Source organism: Schistocerca gregaria, chromosome 8 (genome assembly GCF_023897955.1).
Source record: "Schistocerca gregaria isolate iqSchGreg1 chromosome 8, iqSchGreg1.2, whole genome shotgun sequence".
In the NCBI taxonomy this organism is placed as follows: domain Eukaryota; kingdom Metazoa; phylum Arthropoda; class Insecta; order Orthoptera; family Acrididae; genus Schistocerca; species Schistocerca gregaria.
The window spans coordinates 48854311-48860776 of record NC_064927.1 but is presented as its reverse complement, the minus strand read 5'-3'; the positions used below and the strand labels follow the sequence as shown (position 1 = coordinate 48860776).

General features: G+C 49.9%; 5 non-coding genes across 5 annotated transcripts; all 5 read right to left on the bottom strand.

Moving 5' to 3' along the window:
• Nucleotides 1–600: 600 nt before the first annotated feature.
• Trnaa-ugc (transfer RNA alanine (anticodon UGC)) lies at nt 601–673 on the bottom strand. The gene has a single exon. It is a non-coding gene; the product is annotated as a tRNA-Ala (tRNA).
• A 1502-nt stretch (nt 674–2175) lies between these two features.
• Trnaa-ugc (transfer RNA alanine (anticodon UGC)) lies at nt 2176–2248 on the bottom strand. The gene has a single exon. It is a non-coding gene; the product is annotated as a tRNA-Ala (tRNA).
• Nucleotides 2249–3179: 931 nt separating this feature from the next.
• Trnaa-ugc (transfer RNA alanine (anticodon UGC)) lies at nt 3180–3252 on the bottom strand. Its single transcript has one exon. It is a non-coding gene; the product is annotated as a tRNA-Ala (tRNA).
• A 932-nt stretch (nt 3253–4184) lies between these two features.
• Trnaa-ugc (transfer RNA alanine (anticodon UGC)) lies at nt 4185–4257 on the bottom strand. The gene has a single exon. It is a non-coding gene; the product is annotated as a tRNA-Ala (tRNA).
• Nucleotides 4258–5759: 1502 nt separating this feature from the next.
• Trnaa-ugc (transfer RNA alanine (anticodon UGC)) lies at nt 5760–5832 on the bottom strand. Its single transcript has one exon. It is a non-coding gene; the product is annotated as a tRNA-Ala (tRNA).
• Nucleotides 5833–6466: the final 634 nt, after the last annotated feature.

Genomic DNA, 6466 nt, shown 5'->3' with positions numbered 1-6466 from the left:
ACCACTCTTGTCTTCCAACTACAAAACACTGGGCCACAACAAGTTTCCGAGTCTCCATTGCACTGCGCACACTACGAAACGCTCCCCAAACTTGGCACTCACCCATGCAGCCGACATTTCGATCCCAGCACCTCTTGCATGCTAAGCGAGCTCTCTACCATCTGAGCTACGCTTCCCCCATGACGAATGGTGCTACGTACACCCATATCAACGTCACAGACCCTTGCACTCCCATTATTCCGCAGACAAACACTACTCTCTATGTATCAGTGAGGGTGTCTTTCAGGTTTCGTGCATTTTGTATCGAATCGTAGTTGGCCACAATGAAAGTGGCACGCTTAACGAAGAAATTATAGTTCGGACACCGCTCTGAGTAAGACGAACGTGTTGTTCGCTCTCTACACTTCAATGAGGTTATGCCGTGATACCTAAGACAGATCCGCACTCGATGACACCTCGATAACAGCCGGTCCCCACACATACATCTTGCTCTCCTTACGTCAGTATACATCATATCAGTCTGTGACGCTGCCTTTGCAACATATTGCGTGCCTTTAGGTTCGCCGCGACCAACACTTACCATGCACTGACCACAAAACATGGAGGCGCCGGAGCTTGAACCAGGGACCTCTCACATGCAAAGCGAACGCTCTACCAACTGAGCTACGCTCCCATACACGAGTAAGCTGCGCTATTTTCCATTCTTTGTGACTCTGATGTGCACGGACACGACGGTTGGTTGGTTTGTAGCGGTGAAGGGACCAGAGTACAATGGCGCGGACACGTTCATATACACAAGAGTTCCAAGTAGTTCCGATGCTCTGGTATTACGAATGCAAATTCCGTCTGGTTTTACCGTCTTAAATTGAAAGGGCGGTCACAAATTGCTCCGTTTTCACTCCTTGTCGACAATCACACGGCACCTGAGGTAACAAGCACATCTCGAGCCCCATTGTGCACTCCATTCTTCATGCCCACTTAGTGCCTCGCGCTTTACTACTGTGTACCACTCTTGTCGTCCAACTACAAAACACTGGGCCACAACAAGTTTCCGAGACTCCATTGCACTGCGCACACTACGAAACGCTCCCCAAACTTGGCACTCACCCATGCAGCCGACTTTTCCGACTTAACACGACGCTCAAGCTAGTGACAGCCTTATTTATACTTCGCCGTCGCGCCAAAGCGAATGAGCACATTTCGCCTACGGCTTAGGCCGCCCACCTAGTGTCGCTGCTCGGTGTCTGCAGGCAGCGAGGGGCTGAAAGATTCCTGTGTTCGCACCTATGTCACCTGTGCTTGCTTGTCAGAGACAGACTATCGCAAAACATACAACTCACTCCATGAGTTGATTGCTACGGCATCTGTTATCAGCAGTCACAACTAGCAACACCAGTAGCAGCCGACCGCACGCTAAGAATGGGAATGTGCAGTGGGATTTACGTGAACTCGGCGCAAGGCAGGTCTTTCCGACGTAGGCTTGAGAATCGTATGGGAACACCTGTACTGTTTCTACATTAAGTGCAGGAGTGGGAGGAGGGTGCTTCCTGCGCACGAATAACAGCACGCTTGCCAATTGTGGATGCTAATCGTTCGCTTGTATCTGCCTAGACACATCTGCTGGCTGTGAATTATTCGACATGCATGCCGAGGTGCGCACGTAGGTGTGTTAAAATTTCTGGAGGCGCTGGGTATCTATCCCAGTACCTCTTGCATGCTAAGCGAGATCTCTACCATATGAGCTACGCTTCCCCCATGACGAATGGTGCTACATGCAGCCATATCAACACCACAGCCCCTTTCACCCCATTATTCCGCAGACAAACACTACTCTCTATGTATCAGTGAGGGTGTCTTTCAGGTTTCGTGCATTTTGTATCGAATCGTAGTTGGTCACAATGAAAGTGGCACGCATAACGACGAAATTAGAGTTCGGACACCACTCTGAGTAAGACGAACGTGTTGTCCGCTCTCTACACTTCAATGAGGTTAAGCCGTGATACCTAAGACAGATCTGCACTCGATGACACCTCGATAACAGCCGGCAACCACACATACATCTTGCTCTCCTTACGTCAGTATACATCATACCAGTCTGTGACGCTGCCTTTGCAACATATTGCGTGCCTTTAGGTTCGCCGAGACCAACACTTACCATGCACTGACCACAAAACATGGAGGCGCCGGAGCTTGAACCAGGGACCTCTCACATGCAAAGCGAACGCTCTACCAACTGAGCTACGCTCCCATGCACGACTAAGCTGCGCTATTTTCCATTCTTTGTGACTCTGATGTGCACGGACTCGATGGTTGGTTGGTTTGTAGCGGTGAAGGGACCAGAGTAAAATGGCGCGGACACGTTCATATACACAAGAGTTCCAAGTAGTTCCGATGCTCTGGTATTACGAATGCAAATTCCGTCTGGTTTTACAGTCTTAAATTGAAAGGGCGGTCACAAATTGCTCCGTTTTCACTCCTTGTCGACAATCACACGGCACCTGAGGTAACAAGCACATCTCGAGCCCCATTGTGCACTCCATTGTTCATGCCCACTTAGTGCCTCCAGCTTTACTACTGTGTACCACTCTTGTCTTCCAACTACAAAACACTGGGACACAACAAGTTTCCGAGACTCCATTGCTTACGCACACTACGAAACGCTCCCCAAACTTGGCACTCACCCATGCAGCCGACATTTCGATCCCAGCACCTCTTGCATGCTAAGCGAGCTCTCTACCATCTGAGCTACGCTTCCCCCATGACGAAAAGTGCTACGTACACCCATATCAACGTCACAGACCCTTGCACTCCCATTATTCCGCAGACAAACACTACTCTCTATGTATCAGTGAGGGTGTCTTTCAGGTTTCGTGTATTTTGTATCGAATCGTAGTTGGCCACAATGAAAGTGGCACGCTTAACGAAGAAATTAGAGTTCGGACACCGCTCTGAGTAAGACGAACGTGTTGTTCGCTCTCTACACTTCAATGAGGTTATGCCGTGATACCTAAGACAGATCCGCACTCGATGACACCTCGATAACAGCCGGTCCCCACACATACATCTTGCTCTCCTTACGTCAGTATACATCATATCAGTCTGTGACGCTGCCTTTGCAACATATTGCGTGCCTTTAGGTTCGCCGCGACCAACACTTACCATGCACTGACCACAAAACATGGAGGCGCCGGAGCTTGAACCAGGGACCTCTCACATGCAAAGCGAACGCTCTACCAACTGAGCTACGCTCCCATACACGAGTAAGCTGCGCTATTTTCCATTCTTTGTGACTCTAATGTGCACGGACACGACGGTTGGTTGGTTTGTAGCGGTGAAGGGACCAGAGTACAATGGCGCGGACACGTTCATATACACAAGAGTTCCAAGTAGTTCCGATGCTCTGGTATTACGAATGCAAATTCCGTCTGGTTTTACAGTCTTAAATTGAAAGGGCTGTCACAAATTGCTCCGTTTTCACTCCTTGTCGACAATCACACGGCACCTGAGGTAACAAGCACATCTCGAGCCCCATTGTGCACTCCATTGTTCATGCCCACTTAGTGCCTCCAGCTTTACTACTGTGTACCACTCTTGTCTTCCAACTACAAAACACTGGGCCACAACAAGTTTCCGAGACTCCATTGCACTGCGCACACTACGAAACGCTCCCCAAACTTGGCACTCACCCATGCAGCCGACATTTCGATCCCAGCACCTCTTGCATGCTAAGCGAGCTCTCTACCATCTGAGCTACGCTTCCCCCATGACGAATGGTGCTACGTACACCCATATCAACGTCACAGACCCTTGCACTCCCATTATTCCGCAGACAAACACTACTCTCTATGTATCAGTGAGGGTGTCTTTCAGGTTTCGTGCATTTTGTATCGAATCGTAGTTGGCCACAATGAAAGTGGCACGCTTAACGAAGAAATTAGAGTTCGGACACCGCTCTGAGTAAGACGAACGTGTTGTTCGCTCTCTACACTTCAATGAGGTTATGCCGTGATACCTAAGACAGATCCGCACTCGATGACACCTCGATAACAGCCGGTCCCCACACATACATCTTGCTCTCCTTACGTCAGTATACATCATATCAGTCTGTGACGCTGCCTTTGCAACATATTGCGTGCCTTTAGGTTCGCCGCGACCAACACTTACCATGCACTGACCACAAAACATGGAGGCGCCGGAGCTTGAACCAGGGACCTCTCACATGCAAAGCGAACGCTCTACCAACTGAGCTACGCTCCCATACACGAGTAAGCTGCGCTATTTTCCATTCTTTGTGACTCTGATGTGCACGGACACGACGGTTGGTTGGTTTGTAGCGGTGAAGGGACCAGAGTACAATGGCGCGGACACGTTCATATACACAAGAGTTCCAAGTAGTTCCGATGCTCTGGTATTACGAATGCAAATTCTGTCTGTTTTTAACGTCTTAAATTGAAAGGGCGGTCACAAATTGCTCCGTTTTCACTCCTTGTCGACAATCACACGGCACCTGAGGTAACAAGCACATCTCGAGCCCCATTGTGCACTCCATTGTCCATGCCCACTTAGTGCCTCGCGCTTTACTACTGTGTACCATTCTTGTCGTCCAACTACAAAACACTGGGCCACAACAAGTTTACGAGACTCCATTGCACTGCGCACACTACGAAACGCTCCCCAAACTTGGCACTCACCCATGCAGCCGACTTTTCCGACTTAACACGACGCTCAAGCTAGTGACAGCCTTATTTATACTTCGACGTCGCGCCAAAGCGAATGAGCACATTTCGCCTACGGCTTAGGCCGCCCACCTAGTGTCGCTGCTCGGTGTCTGCAGGCAGCGAGGGGCTGAAAGCTTCCTGTGTTCGCACCTATGTCACCTGTGCTTGCTTGTCAGAGACAGACTATCGCAAAACATACAACTCACTCCATGAGTTGATTGCTACGGCATCTGTTATCAGCAGTCACAACTAGCAACACCAGTAGCAGCCGACCGCACGCTAAGAATGGCAATGTGCACTGGGATTTACGTGAACTCGGCGCAAGGCAGGTCTTTCCGACGTAGGCTTGAGAATCGTATGGGAACACCTGTACTGTTTCTACATTAAGTGCAGGAGTGGGAGGAGGGTACCTCCTGCGCACGAATAACAGCACGCTTGCCAATTGTGGATGCTAATCGTTCGCTTGTATCTGCCTAGACACATCTGCTGGCTGTGAATTATTCGACATGCATGCCGAGGTGCGCACGTAGGTGTGTTAAAATTTCTGGAGGCGCTGGGTATCTATCCCAGTACCTCTTGCATGCTAAGCGAGATCTCTACCATATGAGCTACGCTTCCCCCATGACGAATGGTGCTACATACAGCCATATCAACACCACAGCCCCTTTCACCCCATTATTCCGCAGACAAACACTACTCTCTATGTATCAGTGAGGGTGTCTTTCAGGTTTCGTGCATTTTGTATCGAATCGTAGTTGGCCACAATGAAAGTGGCACGCATAACGACGAAATTAGAGTTCGGACACCGCTCTGAGTAAGACGAACGTGTTGTCCGCTCTCTACACTTCAATGAGGTTAAGCCGTGATACCTAAGACAGATCTGCACTCGATGACACCTCGATAACAGCCGGCAACCACACATACATCTTGCTCTCCTTCCGTCAGTATACATCATATCAGTCTGTGACGCTGCCTTTGCAACATATTGCGTGCCTTTAGGTTCGCCGAGACCAACACTTACCATGCACTGACCACAAAACATGGAGGCGCCGGAGCTTGAACCAGGGACCTCTCACATGCAAAGCGAACGCTCTACCAACTGAGCTACGCTCCCTTGCACGACTAAGCTGCGCTATTTTCCATTCTTTGTGACTCTGATGTGCACGGACACGATGGTTGGTTGGTTTGTAGCGGTGAAGGGACCAGAGTAAAATGGCACGGACACGTTCATATACACAAGAGTTCCAAGTAGTTCCGATGCTCTGGTATTACGAATGCAAATTCCGTCTGGTTTTACCGTCTTAAATTGAAAGGGCGGTCACAAATTGCTCCGTTTTCACTCCTTGTCGACAATCACACGGCACCTGAGGTAACAAGCACATCTCGAGCCCCATTGTGCACTCCATTGTTCATGCCCACTCAGTGCCTCGCGCTTTACTACTGTGTACCACTCTGGTCGTCCAACTACAAAACACTGGGCCACAACAAGTTTCCGAGTCTCCATTGCACTGCGCACACTACGAAACGCTCCCCAAACTTGGCACTCACCCATGCAGCCGACTTTTCCGACTTAACACGACGCTCAAGCTAGTGACAGCCTTATTTATACTTCGACGTCGCGCCAAAGCGAATGAGCACATTTCGCCTACGGCTTAGGCCGCCCACCTAGTGTCGCTGCTCGGTGTCTGCAGGCAGCGAGGGGCTGAAAGCTTCCTGTGTTCGCACCTATGTCACCTGTGCTTGCTTGT